Here is a 24,666-nt window from a genome sequence, read left to right as displayed (position 1 = left end):
TTTGTGAACATGAAAGTTCTCAGCCAGACTTAAAATAAAACTTTAAGAGACATTTCCTAGCACCACAGCGCTCTCTCCTGCATATATTCCTTACAGGCCAACCCCAGATGATGGAAAAGCTTCTACACAGGACTTCCATTCCTAACAAACATTGACAGCCCACACGGTAGGGACCGGGCACTTCACTTCACCTGCAGTAAAATGAAAAATTACCCTCCAAAGGACCTCTCTGGAGACGCCGCACTGAACTGTGCCAGGTTTGAATACACAAGGGGAACCACCGTATCACAAAATGCCCCTCACGTTAACGGTTTCATTGCACAAAATGCACCTCCAGTACCACTTTAAATAAGCCCTTTCTTGTCAGCGTTCCAGTTCTCAGTGGCCTTTGCTCCCTCCGTGTCCTTTTCCAACGCAGGCCTCTCCGAGAAAGACTTCCAGCAGCAGCATCCGCCTGACCGAAGCCCCGGAACCCTCCCCCCTGCCGCCCCCGGCGGCCGCCGCGCTCCCTGCTCGGCCCGCTGCCAAGCTCCGGGCTCTGCCACCACAACAGCGAGCCACAAACGCAGCCACCCGTCGCCCGCCACGGCGCAGGCGAGCCCGGCCGCGTGGCCAGCCATACCAGGAGGCCGCAGCGTCTCCGGGGCCTCCACCTTCCCGCTCGGCCCTGCCTGCCGGCCCGGACCCGTTGCTATGGTCGCCCCCCCGGTTGCTAGGCTCCCGCGGGGCCCCTCCCACGCCGCCCCGAGTGCGCGCATGCGCCTTGGCGCCCACAGCAGGTGCCGCCGGCGGCCGCTTCCCGGCGTCGCTGGGGCCTACGTGAGCCGGTGGGCGGGTGGGACCTGCCTTACCTTACACGGCCCGACCTGACCTCGGTGTCACTCCCCCTCCTGCTTCGCGTGTTTCTCCGAGGAGCGTGGGAGCTGCCCGTTAATCCTCCCCAAGTGACTCGGGATGGTGGTTGCTGCCGTTGGCCTGTGTGGAGAAACATGCAGCTCTGTTCGCTGCTGGTCCCTGTCCACCCACGGCCCGTGGGGGCCCTCGGACGCGTTCAGAGAGTCTCTGAATACTTCGGTATATCCATACTTACCGGTAATTGATTTTCTGGGGGATTTTTTTTTCCCTGATTTTTCATAATTGGAGTTCAGATGCTTTACGACAAGGATACGTGAAGATCCTGCAAATGCCTGTTGTGGTGTAGAATCATAAAATGGTTCGGGTTAGAAGGGACCTTAAAGATGATCTTGTTCCATCCCCCGCTGCCATGGGCAGGGACACCTCCCACTAGACCAGGCTGCTCAAAGCCCCATCCAGCCTGGCCTTGAACACTGCCAGGGATGGGGCACCTGCAGCTTCCCTGGGCAAGCTGTTCCAGTGCCTCACCACCCTCACAGTAAAGAATTTCTTCCTGATAACCAATCTAAATCTACCCTCTCTCAGTTTGAAACCGTTACCCCTCATAGGCGGTAATGCTCATAGGAGAGGTGCTCCAGCCCTCTGATCATCTTTGTGCTCCTCTGCTGGGCTCTGTATGGATAACACTTTTCAAACGTGGTGGCTGGAAGGACTGAAGATAATGCCTTCTTTGCCTCCGTCTTCAATAGCCAGACCAGCTATCCCCAGAGTGTTCAGCCTCCTGAGCTGGAAGATAAGGATGGAGAGCAGAACAACCCACCCATAATCCAGGAGGAAGTAGTCAATGATATGCTTCTGCACCTAGACGCACATAAGTCTATGGGACCGGATGGGATTCACCCAAGAGTGCTCAGGGAGCTGGCGGGAGAGCTCACCAAGCCTCTCTCCATCATTTATCAACAATCCTGGTCAACAGGGGACGTACCAGATGACTGGAGGGTGGCTAATGTGATGCCCATCTACAAGAAGGGTTGTAAGGAGGATCCGGGGAACTACAGGCCTGTCAGCCTGACCTTGGTACCAGGAAAGATCATGGAGAGCATCATCTTGAGTGAGCTCTCATGGCAAGTGCAGGGCAGCCAAGGGATCAGGGCCAGCCAGCATGGGTTTAGGAAAGGGAGGTCCTGCTTAACCAACCTGATCTCTTTCTATGACCATGTGACCCACCTTCTGGATGCAGGGAAGGCTGTGGACGTTGTCTATCTGGACTTTGGTAAGGCCTTTGATACCGTCCCCCACAGCATTCTCCTGGAGAAGCTGGCGAATCATGGCATAGACAAGTGTACTCTTCGCTGGGTTAATAACTGGCTGGATGGCCGTGCCCAGAGAGTTGTGATTAGTGGGGTGAAATCCTCTTGGCGGCCGGTCACCAGTGGTGTCCCTCAGGGCTCAGGTTTGGGGCCATTTTTGTTTAATATCTTTATCAATGATCTGGATGAGGGGATTGAGCGTACCCTCAGTAAGTTTGCAGATGACACCAAGGTAGGTGGGAGTGTTGATCTGCTTGAGGGTAGGAAGGCTTGAGGGTAGGAGCGTGTCCAGAGGAGAGCTACCAGGCTGGTGAGGGGTCTGGAGACCAGGCCATATGAGGAGAGGCTGAGGGAGCTGGGCATGTTTAGCTTGGAGAAGAGGAGGCTGAGGGGAGACCTCATTGCCCTCTACAACTACCTGAAAGGAGCTTGTAGAGAGGTGGGTGTTGGCCTCTTCTCCCAGATGAATAATGCCAGGACCAGAGGAAATGGTCTGAAGTTGCGGCAGGGGAGGTTTAGGTTAGATATTAGGAAGAATTGCTTTACTGAAAGAGTGGTCAGGTACTGGAACAGCCTGCCCAGGAAGATGGTCGAGTCACCATCCCTAGAGGTATTTAAGAAACATCTAGATTTGGCACTTCAGGGCATGCTCTAGTGGCAGAGATTGTAGGTTTTTTGGTTGGACTCAATGATCTTAAGGGTCCTTTCCAACCATGAAGATTCTGTGATTCTGTGAAATTCCCTTGGCTTATTCCCACTGTGGTTATCACCAGTCCTTTACTGCACATGTTATTTCTAAAATGGGTTTATGTCAGGCCTGGTAAGCATCTGAAATCTGAAAGTGGCTAAATAGTGAAAAGAAGAGATAGCAAATTTTTATGAATTCAAGACTGTATCTCTCCCCAGTCTGAGGCAGCCCACACAGTTTTCGCACAAACAATTGGAAGCTTCCCAAATTTCTTCTTTGATTGCTCATTGCTGTACAATACTATAAATTAGTTTGTTCAGTCATGGCTAAAGCCATCCACCCACTTACAGCTATTCTTATAGAAAATAATGTACTTTCCCACTGACGCATGTAATTTGTGTCTTCTGGTCATAGTACATCTGATATATATAGAGAAGACAATAATGGATAAGGGATTCAATTTGATTTCTGACATATCCCTGGAAAAAAGAGCCAATGGCTTAAGAGAATGTGTGTATACATTTTGCCTGAATGATAAATAAACAAATGGAACGTTTCAATTGCACTATTCAATAACATCAGTAATTTTCTGAGTTTATGAATGGCTGAAATGCCAACAAGTGGACATAACAATCATAGGTATAATTATTTTGACTGTAACTAACTTGCAACTTTTGAAAACCGGAAGTTAAAAAGCATGTCAGACTGTATAGATGCAGTTAAGATGCCCAAATTGAAAAGTAGAACATAGCATTAAATAGTCTTGGTGAATGTATTTTATTCTTAAAGGGAACATTCCTTTCTATTTGGTAATACTATAAGACTTCAAAAATTATGTGTTACTTATGCAGTTTAACTGTTTATTCAAACTGATAAAGCACATGGTTTAAAAAAAATAATCATTGGTCATGCATTTGGAGTTCAGGTGCTTAGAGGAAGAATAGGCAAACATAGAGCTATAAATCACAGGAGATAGGAGGCTTGGAAGAATTTTCTGAGAACTTTGGGAAGTACCTCATGACTTCTACAAAGTGTATTGAAAATCTGAGGAGCTGAGACACAGAATTTCAAGGTGAAGTTCCATAATTATGGAATTATATATTTATATATGTCTACTTATATCAACGTGAAGTTCTTCTGTGTTCTATATTCTGCAGAAAGAGTGGCCTCTGACACGGCTGAAGATAAAGCGTGGCGTGCCTTCCATCTCGCTGCACAACTGCCTGACCACCAGCTTGTGGCTTGCTTGGGGCCTGCTCCTGGGCAGATTCATCAGGTTTGCCTGACACTGTGCTCACTTGTCAGATGTGTTAAGGTGAGCTCAATTCCTGCAGGCAGCAGGTAGCTCTAGCCATGCTGAGTTTGTGCGCAGAAGTTCGGAGTTTACAGAGCTCCTCCTCAGAGCTGCTTTTGGCAACAGGGAAAAAAAAGTTCACTGGAAAATCCTTTGCATCAGTATATGGAAGGATATGTATTTACATACGAAGATATCAAGAAAAGCACATCCTGTTGTGAGTACATATAATCATGCACCCTTTGATTTATGCACATTCCATTAAGTAATATCATACACATCTTTTCTTGTATCTGAGACAGAAGGTATAATATCTTGTGATGCTACATGGGACTGTTTCCTACACAGTGCTCATGGATGTCACATAGGTGGAAAGTACAGAACATGTTAAAATTATCCGCAGAGAAAGAAGAGCAATGAAAATTTTCTGGCAAATATAGGTCACCTATTTGTGCAAGTTAGTTTCATGGTTCACTGCCTGCTTTTTTACCTAAGGAGGGTTGTATAGCTAACATAAAATAAATATGTGGTACATAGACTGTGTTGATATTATTTAAATACAGTCTTGAGGGATGAAACTGGGAGTAATGCAGCTAAGCAATAAGAAAAGTACTGGACCATTAACACAATGAAATTAGTGTAAGTATACAGGACTAAGTAATCAGTATAAAATGCCTCAAGTATGCTTACAGTTATCGCAAATATATAGTTGCATTATTTGATAAATGTCATGTGGTCATATCTTTTAATACTGCATTCTAATGTAGAAGCCCAAATGGATTTTTTGTTGCTGTTATATTTTAGGAAATGGATATTTAAAAATCTTAAAAAGATACTCCTTGCACATGACAGTAAGGTACTACTTCTATATGTAGTTATGTTATTAACTCTAGTCACAGAGTTCTTGCTGTGGAGGCCATTTAAATGAACTCATTTCATAGACACAGTGCAAAATTAGAGCGGTACCAAAATTCCACAGCTCAGTGCTGAGTTTGCAAGTTATTATTAAAAATATAGCACATCATATTCATAATTAGTGCTTTTAATCTTGATTACAAAATTATTTTTCTCAGAATTTGCATACTGGATTGGAAAACAGATCCAACTGAAAACTCATCCTGGAAAAGATGGCTTTTTAACCTGTATCACTTGTCTGATACAACTTGCCAGAGGGCAGTGCAAATGTCTGTGCCAGGGCAGGAGCTGGGTGGTGGATAGAGCTGCTGCTTTTAGTAGCAGTGCCAATTTCTGCTGGTTTAAGGTGTTCATTTAAGCTCCGCTTTTGGGTATGCAACTCCATAGTGACTGAAGGCTAGGTTGGTGCTGTTATGGTCCCATGACATTTCCTTCTTTCCCTCAGCTGCATACTCTCACCTTCCTTTTCTTTGGCACAGGATTTTTATTTACCCATTGTGAGCTAGTTTAGGTAGTGAAAGGGGCAGAGATTTAATTTTCTATTAAGTGTGTCATCCAAACAGGCTCATCAGAAGGTCAATATGAACCTTACAGGCAACAGTATGAGAGAGCAATGCAAAGCTATGGGCAGGTTTGCAGCATCTGATTTGTATTGGCTTAAATTATCTTGGAAGTAAAACTGTTTTGTGGCAGTCAAAATTTACTTAGGCTAAGCTACTGCAGTCCTCTCTTCTCTTGCCTGGCTGCGTGTTCCCGCACCTTCACAACCGTGGAAATTGCATTGGTACAGGGATCAGCCAAAAACTAACTGCTGTTTTTTGTTAAGCATGATTAATTTTCAAATGGTCCAGCTCCTGAACCAGCTCCCTTTCTGGTCACATAAGCACCCAATTTAAGTTGGTTTAAGCTGCCAAGGAATTGCATTTCAGAGTGATGTGGTTTATTCACCCGAAGGTCTTCTCCATTCGATGAAAGAGTATGGAAGCAAAAACAGCCAGAGGTGAGAGCTCTGCAATGTGTGAATTGCTCTATTCCTCCTGCTGGGTGCCTTCTCCTCCCAGAGACAGTGCTTGTGGGGCTCTGATCCATGTCCACTGACCTTGAAAGATAATCCAGGAGAAGCATGTTCCTCAGTTCTATGCACTAAAGTGCATAGAAGGAGAGGACCGGTCTGTCCACAAGTTAATGTTCACACCAAAACCTCCCAGCATGTTCCTGCCTTTCCGAGCTCTATCCCCTGAGTCTGTGAGATGTTAATGCTGTCAGCCACTGAGCAACACGGCAGGAAAAGGAGAGCTTTTGTTGTCCTGGGAGGGAAAGTGTTCTGTGACCTGTGTACCTTCTTACAGACTGCAGGCCTGGCTGTATTTCTGACTCACTGTCTATAGGCAAAAACTAGCAGCTTTGAACATACAAATTCTGACAGCTTTAAATAAGTCAGATTTTTCTGAAAATCTATCTTGTGAGCAGTGTGGCTTCCTGGTACTGTAAAGCCTCCTTTTAAAAAGTGCCAGCAGATATGCATAAGCAGGCTTATGCTAAACATACATGAAGAAATTGCATATACAGTAAGTTAGCTATAAATAAGCACAAAACAAAGAAAACGAAAGGGAAAATTCTGCCTTGCTATGTGTATTTCTGGTATAAAATAATACTGAAGAGTGAATCTGGTATGTGTCTCTCAGAGAGTTGTGCATTTTGCTTGAAAAGCATTTAAAATATACTGAATTTTAAGAGAAAATATTTTCTTTGTATTTACTATCTCACACATACAGCATTCCCTAAGGCTGTTTTATTTATCAATTCATACTTATAAGTAATTTCCATAGAGTTACTCTGAAAAAATTGCAAGATGTGGTAAGAATAATAAAAAACACCCTGACATTTTCACAGGAAATACTGTAAAAGAAAACCTGCAATTGTCTTTTAAGCTACCCAGTCTCACAGACCATATTTAGAATGTAAAATAATACTGAAATTACAAACATGTGAGTATCAGAATTGATTTTCTCTCAAAACATGTTGCCTGGGGAGGGCATGTGCTGCCCTTCTATTGCTCTTCACAGCCAGAAATACTTATGCTTAAACCCATTAATTTGTGTTGAAACGAGGCTCTCATGAAGACCCTGGAGTCTTCAGAAGGAACCAGCTGTTTTGGTTTCAAGGAGCTTTAAGGAACTTTCTCAGAAGTCTGTGGCAACTCAGACAAAAAATCAGTGCATTTTAAATCTGCAAATCTGCAAGTGGGAACCTGTTTTGTATATCCAGAGTCTGCTATATGTGACAAATGTGACATAAATCTGACATCTGTATGCGTCCTATGTGTGTCACAAAACCTTTTCTTTCATCAGTTCTGAAGTTGGCACTTGCTCAACTGTCATGTCAGAGATGTATGCAGTAGACGAGGTGGTTGAAGGCCAAAGATTAAAGGGACAAGGACTGACACGATAAGAGCAAGACTGTAGTTTCTAACACTGTTTCAGGTATATTGTTATTTTTGAGGCATAATTTTTTCCTTTGTTATTAATTCCAGTTAGGTAGGGTGCCCGCTGCTTGGGCTCGCACTAGTGGCTTAGGCTATTGGTTGGGGCAGTAGAAACGTAGACACACATTCCCTTCTTCCACTGCTGCTGAAGCAGCATCCCTTGGCACAGGGACAGTGCAGATATCTGAGGATTGAGATTTCCCTACAAGATTTGCCAGAGGACATCTGTCAGAGCCCAAAGAGGTAACAGCTGCACAGAGCAGGGTGGAAAATTTTGAAAGAGAGCGAATACTGATAAGGAAAGAGGACAGCAATTTTTATCTGCCTAGGGCAGCAAAAAACCTTGCATCAGCTCTGCTCAGTTTTAATACAGATTTTATTCTGGCTTTGTTTAGTTTTCCCAGGGAATATTGTGATGTGCGTGTATGTGGGTTGCATTATTCTTTGTGTTATTATTGTCTCACTTAATTCAGTTTAGGGAAAGGCATTCTAAGTAGAATACATTTTAGAGTTATTTTTCAAAAATGCAAAGTGCATCAACCTAATGAATACCCTCTGGAAGAGTCCTGCACCCATAAAGCCACATTGTTTCATGCACTGGCCCCTAGCAGCTTCAAGGCAGCATTTAGAGACATGGAAAAGGTCATTGCTGCTAAAACACATACTGGAGGAGAGAAGGAAAGAGACAAAAAACCACATTGCTATGACAGACTAAGGGAAAGCTACATATTTGAAGACTGCCAGGATTCAGCGTGAAGGTTTGATGAAAGTTATAATATGTGCTTTTCCTTCCTAAAAGAGCCTGAATAAGCTCAAGTCTGTAACCTGCAGAATGGTAAAGGCCGTAAAACAAGATAGTGTGAGTTCAACGTAGAGACAATAGCATTAATGATCCTCAAGAAGCTGTAGTCTCACAGTACCATCCAGCAAGTATAAACAGTTGTTTGTCACTTCCTTAGAGTTCAACCAATTTGTTCAACTCTGCACATGCAGATGGAAATAATTATATTTTTTTTTCACAGATGAGCCTTAAAGATGTTATTCAAGATGCAGATTAGGTTGTGCCTGGAACGTGCCGTGTCAAACAGTGATGACTGAAGACTAGATGACCTGCAAAGATGCCAGTGAGACTTCAGAGACTTTGCTAATAATTACCTATAACTAGTACTTACCTAACAGTTTAGAAGAGTGTGTATATACCTCTTTAATCTATACAGGCTTGTCTGAATACGAAAGAAAAAAAAAAAAGAGTTAGTCAACAGCACAGATGTTGTTGTGTGATAAGTTGTTGTTGCACAGATAAGTGCACAGATAAGTTGTTGGCCTGCCTTTGAGTGATGCATGGGCCCAGGGCTCCCTCTGGGTGAGAGGATATTAAAAATAAGCCCTAAAATCCCCTTATGTGGGTTAAAATATGAGACCTGATCTGATCGCTGCCTACAACTACATTGTCTCTCTGGTCCTTGTTTCACTGGTGGTTTGAATGTCGTATCTCTACTACTGTAAGTTGTCTCAGGAAAGTATAGAAACAAAGAATCAGATGTTTAACAGATGAGACAAGTTTGTCCCCATAGCCCAAGGCCATTAAACAATTTCAGACTTTGTGGAAATACAGTCTAGAAAAGCATCATTTAGGCAGTATCCTGGGGGGAATCTTTTCCTTGTTCTTCAAGATCACCTTTTCACTGATGTACCCATGAAGCTGCTGGATTTGGATGCATTCAGATCATCCTCCTCCTCTGTTTTCAGGGTCCTGCCAGTGCTACTTGTATGCACCCCCAACTCAGTGATTTCATTACAAGTCCATCTCTTGCTAGGGTGCATGCACCCTGCCTACACCATCTCTTTCCTCTCTGAAGGCACATGTAGATTACCTTTCATAGTTTTCGCTCTTTCAATTTCCTCACCTCCCCTTGGTCTGCTCCCGGTGCATAGGTGTTGAGGCCAGTCTTCTGTCCAGAAATTTTGCTGGCTCCATTTTGACTGTTTTCTGTTTCAATAATGGTGTCCTCAGTAGATGTCCCCTGATTATTTTCAATTAAATTATGAGGCAAGGACATGTCTGTGTCCTGTTTTACCAGACTTCCTTCCTCCTGCTGCTAACTGCAGACCTGCAGGGACTGCTAGAGGGACTGACAGAAGGCAGGGAGAATCTACAGCCCATGCTCACTGTCATTTTTTCTGGGACTCTCTATGCAAGTGATTGGCACCTTCACTGGGGGAGCTGTCACCTCTCATCATCCACTGGCATTTGGATATTTCTAAAAAATCGTGCATGTTTCTGTGAGCTATGTCACCCTCTAATTCAGTAAATATGTTCTCATTTTTAAATATAGCTTTGTTTATTTCTAATATGCTAAAGCATGTTTTTTCTTCTTTGTATATGGATCAAAGATTACCTGAGTGAGACTGCAGATATATTTAGGAGTTTGCTGCCATCTGCAGTTGAAATCTAATAATCCCAGTTTACATGAGTGATTCCTCCTTCCCAGTGTCTTCAAAGACCTTCAAATCTCAGACTAGCAACAAGACATGCATTAATGACTATCATTCTGTCCTGACTACCAAGTTCCTACTCTAGCAGAATGGAGAAGTGTTTACATAAAATTATTTAACTTTTTCTGGCTGTAAAGTTCATTGACAATCCAGATAGACAGCAAACCCTTGCAGTCATCTCTTCAGCTGTCTTTTTGGTCAATTTGTTAATTTTCCAGTCTATGAACACTTGCAACACAATCTCCCTGTTTAAACTTTGACCAGGAAATTTTCAGAAACTTTCCAGCCTTAATACAGAATTTGAGTGGTTTGGGAGTGGGAGTTGAACACCTGCATTTTCTGAACTGGACTGTCTCCTTGTTTCATCTCTAAAAAAGGAGGACAGCTGGTGATGTAAGATAGCTATAGTGAGATATATGGTGAATGCTAGTACTGAAGAGAAAGGCATTAAAGCCTGCATGTATCAGGCTGATATAGAATGGAATAAGAAAAGTAATTTTAGTAAGATTTACCTCTACAGTTCTGCAATCATTCTAGGCACCAAAATATCCAGAAAAATCTAGATGCACCAAAGGATGTTTGGGATAATTTAAAAAAAAATACAGTTAAAATTTCTATATATTTTACGATTTTGTAGGTAATGCATATAAAATAGTAGGAGAAAAATTAATGTAGTTCTTCACACATCCTGCAAATAAACACAGAAATAAGTAAATAACTACATAAAAGAATGAGAATGGCACAAGGGAAGTTAATAGAGATGATTAAATTGTTGTGGCATGAACTTTTTCTAAGTATGGCTGGATAGTTTTCTATTTATTTTTTTTTTCAAATTAATCTAGTCAGGCAACTTTGCTGAGGTCGTACAGTAAGAAATTATTTTTGACTGTCTGCATAAGAAAGCAAATTATTAGTTGCTATAATATTTAAGTCCTTCCTGCGCTCTAGTAAAGGAACTGCTGCCCATTTCACAGGTATTGGTCCTTAACTCCTCTACTAAGCACATTTACAAGCTAAAAATTTCTGTATTTGTAAGGATCTAATATGACAATCTCTTTTGATTTTCCTATCTCTGCAAACCAGAGTAAAATAAACAAGTATTTTAAGTCTGATCATCAAGGACCATAAATCACTGTTTCTTCACTGAAGGCAATGGAGCTGCACTGATTTGTAGAAACTGAAGATCTATCCCTGGATTTTAAGTGTTTCATAAACACTTCAGTCAAACTGAGAAACATACATGATGATTCAAATAATAGTTTGCTTTCTGCATATTATAGTTTATGCTCTTTTGTCCAATTTGGAGTACTTAAAGTATCAACAAATATAATAAAAGTACAATATAGCAGTGATCAGCATGAAGTGCATCAAATTACTACAGTTTAATCACTGAGTGAACTGCCAGCTTATTTTTGCAGTCATACAAAAGCAATGTCTTAATTTGTTCTGACAAATGGAGATTGTTACTTATGCAGATGGTGCATAGATGAAACATGAGTGGTTAAACTTCGCCAGCTTGTCTTTTTCCAAATAATGCTGCCACGGTTTCACCCCAGCCAGCAACCAAACACCACACAGCCACTGACTCAGTACCCCCCTGGTTGGATGGGGGAGAGAATCAGAAGAGTACAAGTGAGAGAACCCATTGATTGAGATAAAGACGGTTTAATAAGTAAAGCAAAAGCTACGCACACAAGTAAAGCAAAACAAGGAATTCATTCACTACTTCCCATCAGCAGGCAGATGTTCAGTCACCTCCAGGAAAGCAGGGCCCTATCACACAGAACAATTACTTGAGAAGACAAGAGAACTCCAAACACCCCCCCAATTCCTTCTTCTTCACTCAGCTTTATATACTGAGCATGACGTCATATGGTATGGATGGGCACAAACTTGAGCATAGGAAGTTCCACCTAAACATGAGGAGGAACTTCTTTGCTTTGAGGGTGGCAGAGCACTGGCACAGGCTGCCCAGAAAGGTGGTGGAGTTTCTGTCTCTGGAGACATTCAAAACCCGCCTGGACGCGTTCCTGTGCAACCTGCTCTAGGGGACCCTGCTCTGGCAGGGAGGTTGGACTAGATGATCTCCAGAGGTCCCTTCCAACCCTATGATTCTATGATTCTATGAATAGCCCTTTGGTCAGATGAGGTCAGCTGTCCCAGCGGTGTCTCCTCCCAACTTTTTGTGCCCTCCCAGCCTACTTGCTGGTGGGGTAGTGTGAAGAGCAGAAAAGGCTTTGACTGCTTAGCAACAACCAAAACCACCAGTATGCTGTCAACACCATTCTCATTCCCAGCTGCTAGTAAGAAAGTCAACTCTATCCCAGCTGAAACCATGGTGAGTGCTCAACACAGCGATCCTAAAGCTCACAGAATAAAAACTGCTTCCATGCTAAGATCAAGGAAAGAAATTGTAGCCACTGTCAATCCAGTTTTAACTAATTGTCTGTATGGTTGAGGATTTGTCTTAAGGCATTTTAGGGAGTCTGTGTTTCTGTTCACTAAGGAAATGGACGTCATCTTGTATGCATTTATTCTCTCCCCTTTCTGTTTATGGGAAGACTTCACAATCCTCATATATGCAGAAGTGCACAGACTTTTTGTTCAGCATCTGGAAATCAAGCAGCTCAGGTTTTGGCTGTTACCTATTCCAGGACCTTGAGTGACTCACTTAACTTCTTTTTAGTGTTTAAATTTAGGTGTTAATTTTCACCCTAGAAAGTCAGTAATATCTGGGCGATCAGTGAATTACAAGGTTTAGTTGAGGAAAATGTTCTGAGACCTTTGATTTAGGCTCCTTTAAGAGCTCTTAATATGTATTATGTGATTTGGCTAACAACGAGCACATTCAGAATTCATAAAAACAGTAGCTATAAAAATTCTCTTCTGTAAAACTGCGCTAGTTAATTGAAGTTTTTATTGTAATGCATTCAAATTGTAGCTTGTAAAAAGGATAGTGCAAACTATTTTTCCCATATTGCATTAGTAAAGAGCATAACCAAAACAAATACTGAAATAAACTTTAGTTTTCTTGTTTCTTAAATTACTAGTGTTGCCCTACAACAACCTATGAATAAAAGAAATATATGAGGAAATACCTTATGTTCCATATTACACTTCTTAGTGACTAAAGCTGACGTTGTTTTGGCTGGTCTGGTACTACAAAATTTGAGTTACAACGTTTCTGAGAGATCACAAAGATATAATTTGTAACCTGATTCAAGGTCTTGTATCTGCCATAAGCTTAGCATATGTATTTTAGAAATTCAGCATCACTTAGATCCAAGGTTCAGGTTTTGGCCATGTTCTCTGATTTTTGATTGATTGGCGGAAAATTCTTCCTTTAGGGACAGCTCAGTGACTTGTCTTTCAAACAGGAAAAAGTACTCAGAGGAAAAGAGTCTTTCTGTCCAACACAGTAATATAAATTAAAAAGTCATCAGCTAAAATAACATTAGAGTGTGTTGTAGACCTGAGTGTTACCAGGCAGAAAGTTTAACAGCAGCTTAAAACTAAAGTCTATCAGAATTTGTCTGGCACTATTTGCAACTTAAGATAGACTGTGTCTAGAAAATTTAAGGCTTTGCAGACTTTTGCAATACCAGTTGAAGTGGTGTTGGGGTTTTTTTGCAAGCAATATGTGACAGGTCTTTCTCAAAGCAGACACTGGTCATATGCTGGTGCTGGAAGCTCTTCTTCTTGAGAATCCCAGGCTGGCCTAGAGGGAAGCTCTCTCTGAGCTTGTGCTTGACCCCACTTGCCTTTCTTCTGGAAAGCTGTCAATAGAGACTTCCACAGAAATCATGCAAAACTCTCCTTTATGATCATGTGCAGTTGATAACGTTTGTACACATGAGAAGAGAGAGAAATAGGGAATAAAAAGATCATCAGCTTACTTGAGAAAAAGGTGAGTTTGTTCCCACTCCTTTAACACTAAAGTACTTGACCAGGAAAAAAGAGGGAGGAGAGGAAGAAACTAAAAAAATCTTGAAGTGCCATCTAACTTGCAAGATTAGGAGGGAAAAGTAGTGGGAGCTGTTAAAACTGTCCCCATGGTCTGGATAGAAAACATGTAATTCTGAGTAATCAGAAGTAAGAGCTGGGAAGAGCACTGGAGAGGTGATAAGTGTGCTTCCACAGAGATGTGCCAGCCACAATTACAGTAATAATGTGAAGCAGTAGGTGCTGCTGATGCCAACAGGCCTGGATTGGGCACTGATGTGGTGACACCAGGATGTTCAGTCCATCCATCCGGTTGCTCCCTGGGCAGGCAGGGGAAACACCCACCCGTCACCTGCCCCACCACGCCTGACCATGGGAGTAGACCTGACCCTTATGGTATGATCAGCACAAGGTATTTAGTTTATTATTCTGCTGCAGCTGCAGTGATCAAGCGTAGGGCTGCCTTTCAGGTGCCCCCTGACAGCACTGGGCACAGGATCAGCATGCTGCATTATCCCTTTCCCTTTCCCTGGTCCCCCGCCTTGCTGCCCTCGTATTCTCCCTTCTCTGCCCCTGTTGATTTCCCAGAAAAGCAACCTCCCCCTAAATACTTTTCCCACGTTGGTCCTTGTTTTGCTATATCTGTACCCAAATTTGCTATTTCTGATACCATTACCTAGGTGATCTTGGCCTTTTATGGAGATGTTGATAACAATAACAACCTATGTGGTGTTGGCTTTGCAAGATTGTACTCCCCAAAATGCCCCTATTACTCCTCTCCAGTTCCCCAGCTCTCTGTGAAGTCCACCTGCAGCTCACAAGTCCCCCCCCATAGCCCCCTGCAGTATTCTGACATCCATGGCAGCACTGTCCATCAAGTCTGGCTGTGTCTTACACTGCTATAGCCACCTGCAGCCCTGTCTCACCAGCAGTTCCCAACATCTCCTTGGTTGGCTGAGGCCTCGGCAGTTGTCCAGCCACCTACTGGCAGCCCTGTCGTCTTCATGGGCCTCCGACTAGATCAGGTTTGCCTGGCTGGTCATTGCCTCCTTCTGCTGTCCAGGGTGGGTGGGTGCAGTGAGCCCATGTGAACTCAGTGAAGTTCAAGGTGAGCCAAGGAGACTGCCCAAGGCTTGTCCTGGGTGAGGAAGGAGACAACCTGATTTCTCTGCGAGAAGAGAATTTACTCTCTTGTTGTATGATGGTGGGTTTGATTGCAATTTAATTCCCTTTAGGGAGCTATGCGTTATGAATAAACTAATAACCTTGAAGCTGACATGATGAGGCTCCCGACTTTTGATCATAGCTCAGAGATGGCTGCTGAGGGTAGATGGGGCAGAGCCAGCTGAGGGAAAAGCATTAGAAAGCTGAACAGCTGGCAGTTACTGAGGTGACTGAGGAATAGAAAGCAGTAAATAAGGATGTTTGGATGAAACTTGTTCTTGCTGAAGAGGTAATTATGTTTTCCAAAGGGTACACTAATTTATCTATGTGGGTTTTTGCTTGGTTTGGTGGTAATTCGCACGCTATTTGAGAGCTGTGTGTTGATGTGAAGATGGAGGCTTGGCAGCTGAGGGTAACACAATTTTGTGTGTTGCTGTGTAAAAAATCCTTGGGACAATAAACATTTTGAAGAGAATAAAATAATCAAGTGAGGATGTAACCGTTGATTGCAACATGACTTGGCCACCAGTGCCATGGGAAACACAGAGACAGTTGTAAGATGACTGATAGGCACTTCCTGTAGCCATTATCAGGAAAGATGAGTTCAAACTTGAATAAGTTCCTCAAGAACTCATGAATTGCTCATTTTCTTGAAAGAACTTGACTGACTTAGTTTAGGAAGATTACACTGAAAACCAAAATGTTTAACAATTTTAAGTACATCAAGGTGGTAAACAGCATGACAGAAGAAAGTCTGTTTAAGATACAGGCTATGATGTGTGCACCAGAACAGATGGATATAAGGCTAGTAAACACCAAAGAAAGTTACAAATCATCACAGCATTAAAGTTCTGAAATAGCTTTGCAGCAGGAGTAATAGAGCTTGAAAATTATCTAGGCCTTGGCTGCTGCTTGATTTGCTGTTAAAATAAATTATTTGATGTGGTTGTGGGGACAGCAGAGGACAACACTTGATAACTTTTGAACATAAGACTGGAAAGGACATTGTCTTCCTAGAAATATAAGCAGAGCAGTTTGATGAAATGCTACAGTAAATCACTCTGATTCTTAAATGCCATTATATTAAAGGGTTGTTATTTCTCCAAAGGATCTAGGACATCTTAAGCCACTGAAAAAAGTAAGAGGTATTTATTATCAAGGAGGTTTAGACCCAAGAACTGTCTGCACCAGCATCCATACAGCTGTCGTGGCCTTCTGCTGTGAGGAGTTGCATGGTAAATGGTTATGTTCTGCCTTGGCCTAAGGGAAAGGTACCTTCAGCTGAAAAATTGCTCTGGTTGCTGGTTTTGACAGAAGGCAGACTGTGTACAGGAATCCCTTTATCTAACGGACAGACTGCATCTGAACTAAACCTGTTTTAATAGTTGACTCAGCCTTGCCCATTTAAAGCCATTACAAGGGTCCCATCCTGCTAAGGAGGTAGTGATCCCTGTTGTGTGTTTCTGCATCTAAGGAAAGCAAAGATGCTTTTGAACACAACAAAAAAATTGTCTGCATTTGGCTTGTTTTCATTTAGTCTAAGCTCTGGGCATCTAGCAGAAATTATTCTAAATATTTACTGCATTGAAAGTTTCCCTAAACTTAACCTCTCTATAGTACTCAGGTTCTTTTATATAGATATGTATATATTGTTTGCAAGGATGACCTTCACACTTCCTGAAGGAGAATCTCAGTTCTCTTTCTGAACACAAAAAAAATTCTTATTTTGATATAAAATAAGCTAAACCTTTATCATGGATGACTAAAATAAGTAACTATACTGTTTTTGAAGCAGCAGCCTTATGGGTAGAAATCAAAACCCTGTTTTATGGCAAATACTTCAGTAGTAGTCCTGAAATATTTGCTTAGGAATTTGTAGCCACTGCTGTTTAGTACTGTACATTTTTTTTTAAATATAAATACATATGTTATTTGTATGTGTAGCACTGGAGCCATCTTAGAAAGAGGCAAATGCAGAATGCAAATATGGACAAAGTGTTAATCTGACACATTTGAAGCGTTGTCTGAATGAAAAAACAGTGTAATGCAAAATTTTGGTAAGGGATATGGTGTTGTCTTCAACAAGATTAAATTATATTTATTTTCCTTTCAGAATAAATTATAAATGTCACAGTTCTACACAGCTGAAAAGACTGAATTAATTAGCCTGTCACCTGAGAGCTTTCGCCCTTTCTGGAAGAGAATGAAGTGCTTTGAAAGAGCACTGGAAAGGGCCCTCATCCTACTTGACCTTTCCAGAGATGCAGCAGACAGATCGATGGGGAAGTGACTGCAACAAGCTGGCACCTCGCAGAGAGGGTATACTTCAGGAGGCCCAAAACAAGGCAGAAATACATGAAGGTCGACTACTTTGTTTTATGAAGGGTCTCTCCTCTTTTTGGTTAAGGCTGAGGTAATTTCCAACTACTTTGTCTGTCCCTTGACTTTATTTTGTTTTAATTGTCTGTGTCTTTATCTAAATCAAACCCTTCTTTGTTCTAAAACACCGGTGGTTTGAATTTATAGTAGCTAATCTTGGGGGTGAACAACCTGGGGCAATTGAAGATGGCTCTCTGAGGTAGAAGTTTTAAAGAGAAACTGGACTTTCTGTAGTTGTTTTCCTGGTCTTTCTTGGCTCAAAATCAAAACTAAACAGCATCACCTTAGAAACCCCAAATGTGCCCTCACTGGTGTCGGTAAGAATTGGTGATGACTCCAAGCACATACAATCGGAGTAGTTAATATGCTGCTGCAAGGTTCATGCTCTCTATGGGATATTGATTCAGTGGTTTGTTCCTGTGATCCTCGGCCAGCTGCTTCCTTGTGGGTAGAGGAGAGTGGAAGAGTACAGAGAGGGGAAATCATTGTGGTTGGAAGTGTGTATGCTAGATTCTTGGTTTGAGGGTGAATTCCGCCAAATGTATCTTTTCACTGAGACCTATTATGCAACATTTGTCTTTGAATGTCAAAGCCCAGTTGTGGGGAGTGATGCAAAACAGCAAATAATATGTGGGTAGAGAGAGTGCCACCTGAGACAATGCTCCTGAATCCCCTCTGACAAAGCTTTCATGTAGTGAAGGGTTTTAAGTATTTAGTTATAGGGGAGAGGGAATCCTATTTTCAGAGCCTGCCCTGCCTTCTTCACCCATTTCCCAACAAGTACATTTATATATTTAACATTTTGCCTATATTAGTAGCCTCTGAACAGCTAACTAACCAAGAAAAAAAAGCATCAAGAGGTGCATGGCAAAGCTAAGTAATTATGTTGATGATAGCAGCTAGACCAGATGTATCTCTCCTAATCACTCCAAAAAAAAAAAAATTGAATGCCAAAAACGAGTCAATAAGGAACCTTTGCAATTTTTATTGGATTGTTGCTCAACAGCAGAAATATCTAACTTGTAGTTACCAACTTTCTAAAATCAAGTCTTTCAGCAGCTTGGAGGCATGTGTCCGCTGAACCATTCTGTGTTGCTATGTATCTGAATGGCAGAGAAATCAGTGAACAGGATTCATAAATTGTACCTATACCAGCAAATTGAATGGTGTCTGGATGTGAATTTATTAGTATGGGGTGGGTCAAAAAGTCCTCTCCCAGCACAGGCCAAGGACTGTTCCCAGTGTGTAGTCTGAATGGGTCACAACTATTCTGGAGGGAAAGAGGTTTAATGCGATGGAGGTGGCTGGTCTGTAACAGCCACTCTCAGGGCCAGAGAATACGCTCTGGCACTATTTAGCTTTCTGTGTAGAAGTAGGCATCACCTCTGGTCAGAGCGCTCTTCTAGAAAACAGGAGACAAGATGAAGCTGATTGCAATAACAAACTCTTTCAGCTGTTTCCTGATGTGTATAGTGATGAGGTCACTCACTTGCAAGGTGGTGTTCTAGGCTCTGGTCCTTGCTTTGAGGAATTTTCTGTATTGAAAAAATTAGTGGAGAAAATGAAGAGAATGAATCCTTCCACCCAACAGACTGTAACTGTAGTTTACAGTCAATGTAGAGTCACAGTCATTTGTGCTCTTTTTATGGCTCAATTAATCTTGATTTTCCTTTATTATACATTGAATGGCTTGACCAAGAACAATAGACTGTGTCTTTACACCCATCCCCCTACACTGGTGATTAGGGCACTCATGTGGAAGGTGAGAAACAAGGATTTATAATTTATTCATATTTGTACATCTAACTCTGACGAATTGCCTTGAAGGATAAAATGAAGGATGACGCTGACGTTACGGGTTGAGGCCAAGATTATATTGATCGGTTTAAAAGTTCAGTATTCTGTGATTTGATTTAGGACAGAAAGCGGACACAGGAGGCCTACAGACAGACACATGAGTTATTAGTGTAAGCAAGTACACTGTGATTTCCATTTGCTATAGCAAATCCCAATTGTGGTGTGATGCTGCCAGAAGTTTTCACTCTTGTCTATTGAGAAATGATGGTTACTGCCTTTCCAAACATGAAATACTCCAAGGTAAACAGTGCTCATACTCAGAATAATACGGATACTGAGGGAAAGGGTTTCCCTGCTTTGCTCCTTCTGTGTATACTCCTTGAGCATTTAATGTACAAACCTGCGGTGGTGTGTGGCTGTGATTTTTCATCTATTCTATCTTCTGCTTTACCTTCTAAATAATCACTGTAACTGTGAAACCAGAAGAAGGAGGTTTTGTGGGTGCTGCTGTCTCAGAACTTGTCCAACTAATTCATTGTTGTACTTTGTGCTGTGCTTTTGCCCTCTTTGTAGGATTGTTCTGGTGGTAAGGAGGACAGCACCGAATGACTTTAATCTTCAATTCCTACCTTTCTTAAAAAAAATTATGAAGAATTTGCGCCTTTCTTATCAACCAGTCTTTCTATTTAGAGATCTCTTTGGTTAGGACTATCTTTTTCTGAGACACTGTTTTTTATTATCTCTTTTGCATTACAACTGAATCCTTACAAAGGAGTTAAACTTCCTCCTGCTGTTCTGGCAGTGAAGAAGACAGTCTTCAGTGATCTGTGGAAATTCTTCTGCAGAAACCAGAGAAGCTATTAGCATCCCTAAAGTCCAAGTTATTGCCTGAAAGGTTTCTTGGCAAAGAAGAGTACTTGGTCTTCAGTGTGAAGACCATTAACTTACTGCACGGAAGTTGCTTAAGTACCTGAACATTCTTGTTACAGAGGTTCTTGCCTTGATCAGGCAAAACGGGAAATAACCTGAACTGCTGTTTTAACTGTGGAACAGCTTGCAGTTCTGTTTAAAATACAGAGTGAAGAAGCAGTGATACTTCCTGACCTTGTTAGAGAGGAAACCATTTTATTTTGATTTTTCTGTTAGAACTTGACACAGTGAAACACATGGTCCAATAAAATGTTAATAACTCCTCAAGGGTAAAATGTAGCCAACCTAAAAGTACTGCATGGGTACTGCACAGGTCAGTCACCTGTTCTTCACATGGATGCATTTTTAACAGCATTGTCTGTATATGGTGTTCCAGCTTAAATTTTGAACGAGCCTGGCTTTAATTAGCCTCCAGGAGGGAAAACAAGCTCTTGGTAAACTGTCAGAATGTTGTTGTATGCTAATAAGACTGGTGGGATTTGGCTCAAATAATCCAACGTATTCAGGAGCTGCTGTTACATTAGTAACTTTTTGACCCGAAAAGAAAAAGGGAATATTCAGCCTGGAACTAGGTTCCTGGTCTTTCCAGGTAATCTGCAGTGGTTAGATGCTTAAGAAAGGGATTGTTGGGCACCAGTGGAGTCAGAGAAGCAAGGCATCAAAAAATGCTGTAGATAAATGTGTGCCTAATGGAACTCACAGCTGCGCACTCTCTCTTGCAAAGAAAACTGGTGGCTCATCTCTCTAAGAGCGTGGCAAGAGCAAACTGGGACTCATTGCAGCAAATTTGACAATGGTCAAAGCTTTACCCAGTGGTATAGGAAACCTGCCAGAGGAATTTCCTAGATACCGTGAACTCTCACACCAGATGATGGTTCTGTCTTCTGGATTTATGGATTTGTATAAATCTTTTTTTTTTTTTTGGGGGGTGGGGTGGTGGTGGCTTTTTTTTTGGTTGTCATGTCAGAACTGCTGGACAATAGAAGCAAACTATATGGCTTAGCCCATATAAAGGGAGAAAATGAGACAGTTGTACTGGAGAAACAGGGAGACATCCCCTATGATGTGAGAGACTAAGGTTTGTATCCCTGCTGCAGAGACAAGCTCTGACCTCAGGTGTTTAGTATTATATGTGAGTAAGCACAGGTTAAGCTGGATTGGAGAGAAAATACCGGAATACTAGAAAATCAAAATTGACTCATGACGTTTCGTGCACCAGCCTAAATTGTTGTCCCACATAGTTTTGCTGGTTTTGTGTTTTTTTTTTTTTCTCGTTGTGGCTATTTTAGGTGCCACTTATTATTCCTAGCCTGAGTCTGCCACACCTGTTTCCTCACACAGGCCTCTGCAGTGGCACTTCTTATGGAGCAGATGATGACTCTGAGATAATGGAGGTATTGGGAGATGCATGGAACAACCTTTGTGGCCTTAGAAATGCCTTTCTTAATTTGCAAAAACCTTTTGCCATAAATAGTTTGCCACAGACACATATTTAGGCATGGGGCTTATGCAAATGATGGATACCTGGTCCACATGCTGGTTTACAGATGGTTAACAAAGCTAACACAAAGTTTATATTGGAATTACAGCTTTTTTTTTATTTTTTCAACATTATATACCTGAAGCAAATATCTAGTACTAAGATAGCTCCAGCAATCCAATAGGTGGTTTTAGATCAAGTATTCTTAATTTGTCTCCTAGATTAGACATCTGATTTTTAAAAGTTGTTCTACAAATCAATGTACTAATAAAACCAGAAGAGTCTCCAGACTATCTTTCTCGATCTTGTGTGTTCATGAACTGGACTTTAACAGCTTGCAGTGTCAATTCTATTAAGCATTCGATAACAAAGTAGGCAGTGCTCGCTATGCAAAAGCTGTTTTCCCAGACAGATAAATTACCAGGCTAAAGTGCAAATACTCTTATTCTGTCAATGAATTAAAATTATTGCCTCTAAAAATGGCGCATATGTCCAAAGCGGTGAAACATCTGGTTTCTTTTTTTCTAAATGTTCCTGGGCAAAATAAGTCATGTATAACTGTAGGATTACCTACATCTATCCTTGTTTGCAAATTTTTACACCATTCCACAAGAAATTGCAGATAGTTCTTCAGTTTCATTTCAGCAGCATGAAAGAAAAATATTTAGGCCCCCTTTAGATATTTAACTTTCTTTAGTGGCTAAAAGAAAGGATAGGCTTGTGGGTAAAGCACCGGGCAGAGAATTGTTCACTTGGCTGTAGCCTTCCTGTGTTACTATGGACAAATTAAACAGGTACTTTTTTTTTTTTTCCACCGTTAGGATTTCAGTAATATTGCTTCCTTTCTATCTTCCCCAAGGGTGCTGTAACTTGTTTGAGATGGAGACCATCTCTTACAGCGTTCATACAAGATACACTGATGCCAAATTCTAGGCAGGCAACAAAACTAGCCTTTTTCTGCTGCTGGTCCTTTTCTTGTATTTTTATAATTCCTTTAGGTAAAACCTTTTGAATATATGGACATGGTGTAGCCTGTTGGAATTCTGTTCCCTTTTCAGTAAGGAGTTGCTTTGTCCAAGCCTGGAGGACATATAACTGTGTAAACAGTGAAAAATTAAGTCTTTTTTTTTTTTTTTTTTTTTTTTTTTTCTGTGGTGGCATGTTCTTTGCCTCTGGGAGAAGTTATTCTCACTAGGGGAACTTTTTTCAGTTACCTGTACTCTGAGATTAGTATGGAAATTTGTTATCTATTCCTTTTTTATCTTTTTTCATCTCTGTTCTTTAGAAAAACATGTAATTTCCTATCCTCCCTTTGTAATTCAGACTGAAGAAAACAGAAGATTGCTATGACATCCTCAACCTTTTTGATTGTAAACCTTTTGAATGTAAACTTAAAAACATAAATGATTAATGAATTAAAAATTAGTGCATACAGGAGGACCTTTCCATCTCTAGAAGTGCAGAGTATAGAACCTTCCTTCTAATTTTATGTGAAATTGAAGCCGCCTTCTAATCAGGCAAACTTTGGGGCCTTGCAAATATTCTTTTAGAAATTTGACAATATTAGAGGAAACCCTATTTCCAGGATAGGGCAGGAAGGACTTTGCTTCTAACTGAAATCACTTTCTACCTGGTAGAACTTTGCACACACAAAAAAAGTATCTTTGTTGCATTTTAAGGTCATAGGATGAAGTACATAGCCTTTATTTCTTGTCCAGTTACGATTACCCTATTTTTCCTCCCTCCTCAAGCAAACATATATTAAAGATTGGAACAAAAATCCAGTCAGAACCTTGATCCACTCGTGTGAGACTTACTGATGTGACGGTGACATAGCTGCTTTTAGGATGCTATGTTTCATTTAAAGATCTTTTTAAGTGAAGAGCGGCAGTGGTGTCTGTGAATTGGAGGTATTGCACAATTTACAACAGTTCTAATTTTTTCCTTCGGTCCCTCTATAAGAAGAGTATGATCTCAAACTCAAATAGACCTTCCCACAGCACCCTGCTTTTACTGAAGCCTGTCTACACTGATTTCCCTGCAAGGTAACAAAAGGTAACAAGAACCTTTAAGAGCATCAGCAGTTGTAATTTGCTTTTACCCATTTAAATTCAGAGGTCCTTCTGGGGTTTCCATAGGCTTAAGGGAAAATACTATTACTCTGCTCTGATACAGATTTGCAGCGTGAAACCATCACTCCACTTACACACTCCATGCATTGCATTTTACAGTCATTGTCTTGATTACTGAGCTGCAATTGATTCACCGGACAGCAAATTGAAAAATTATCTCTAGGCTTCTATGTAATATTACCTCTGATAGCAGGTGCATTAGATGGTGCTTTAGTACTAACAGAAGGCTGTCAGGCTGTTGCCTTCTCTGCCAGCTAGCTCTAACTGCTAGAAGAAAATTAAAGTCTGGGTTTAGAAGCTACAGCCACTGACAGGTTCCTTTCAAACAACGGCAAAGTATGGGATGGCAGATTGGGAGGGAGGGAAACACTCACCTTACTATATTCAAGCAATTTGGGTGCTTAATTTGCCTTATAAATAATGGTGATTAAAGAGCTCTCATGCCAAAGTTGGTTAGAAAGAGCAATGTTCTTTTTATTTCAGCATCTGTGGGTTGCATGTGCATCTCCTGTAGTGAACTGTTACTCACTTGTGTGCCTCTGTCGTCTTCATCAGGGGTAAGAGGCACGCCATAAAACTCAGGCAGCAGCTTTAGAGCAGAGGACGTAGTAGTCTTTCAGACAGTGTGCAGCGAAGGTGGAGACCTCATTGCTACAGATGTAGCTACAGATGTAGAAGCTAGAAGTACAAATGATTTTGCATGAATGTGTGAATTTTTTGTGTTTCTTTTAATATATCCATGGAAGATAAGAGGTTGTGAACAAATTTTTGGACCACGAGGAGCTATATAATCAAGAGT

Source organism: Rissa tridactyla, chromosome 3 (assembly GCF_028500815.1).
Source record: "Rissa tridactyla isolate bRisTri1 chromosome 3, bRisTri1.patW.cur.20221130, whole genome shotgun sequence".
Lineage (NCBI taxonomy): Eukaryota > Metazoa > Chordata > Aves > Charadriiformes > Laridae > Rissa > Rissa tridactyla.
This window is presented reverse-complemented; position numbering follows the sequence as displayed.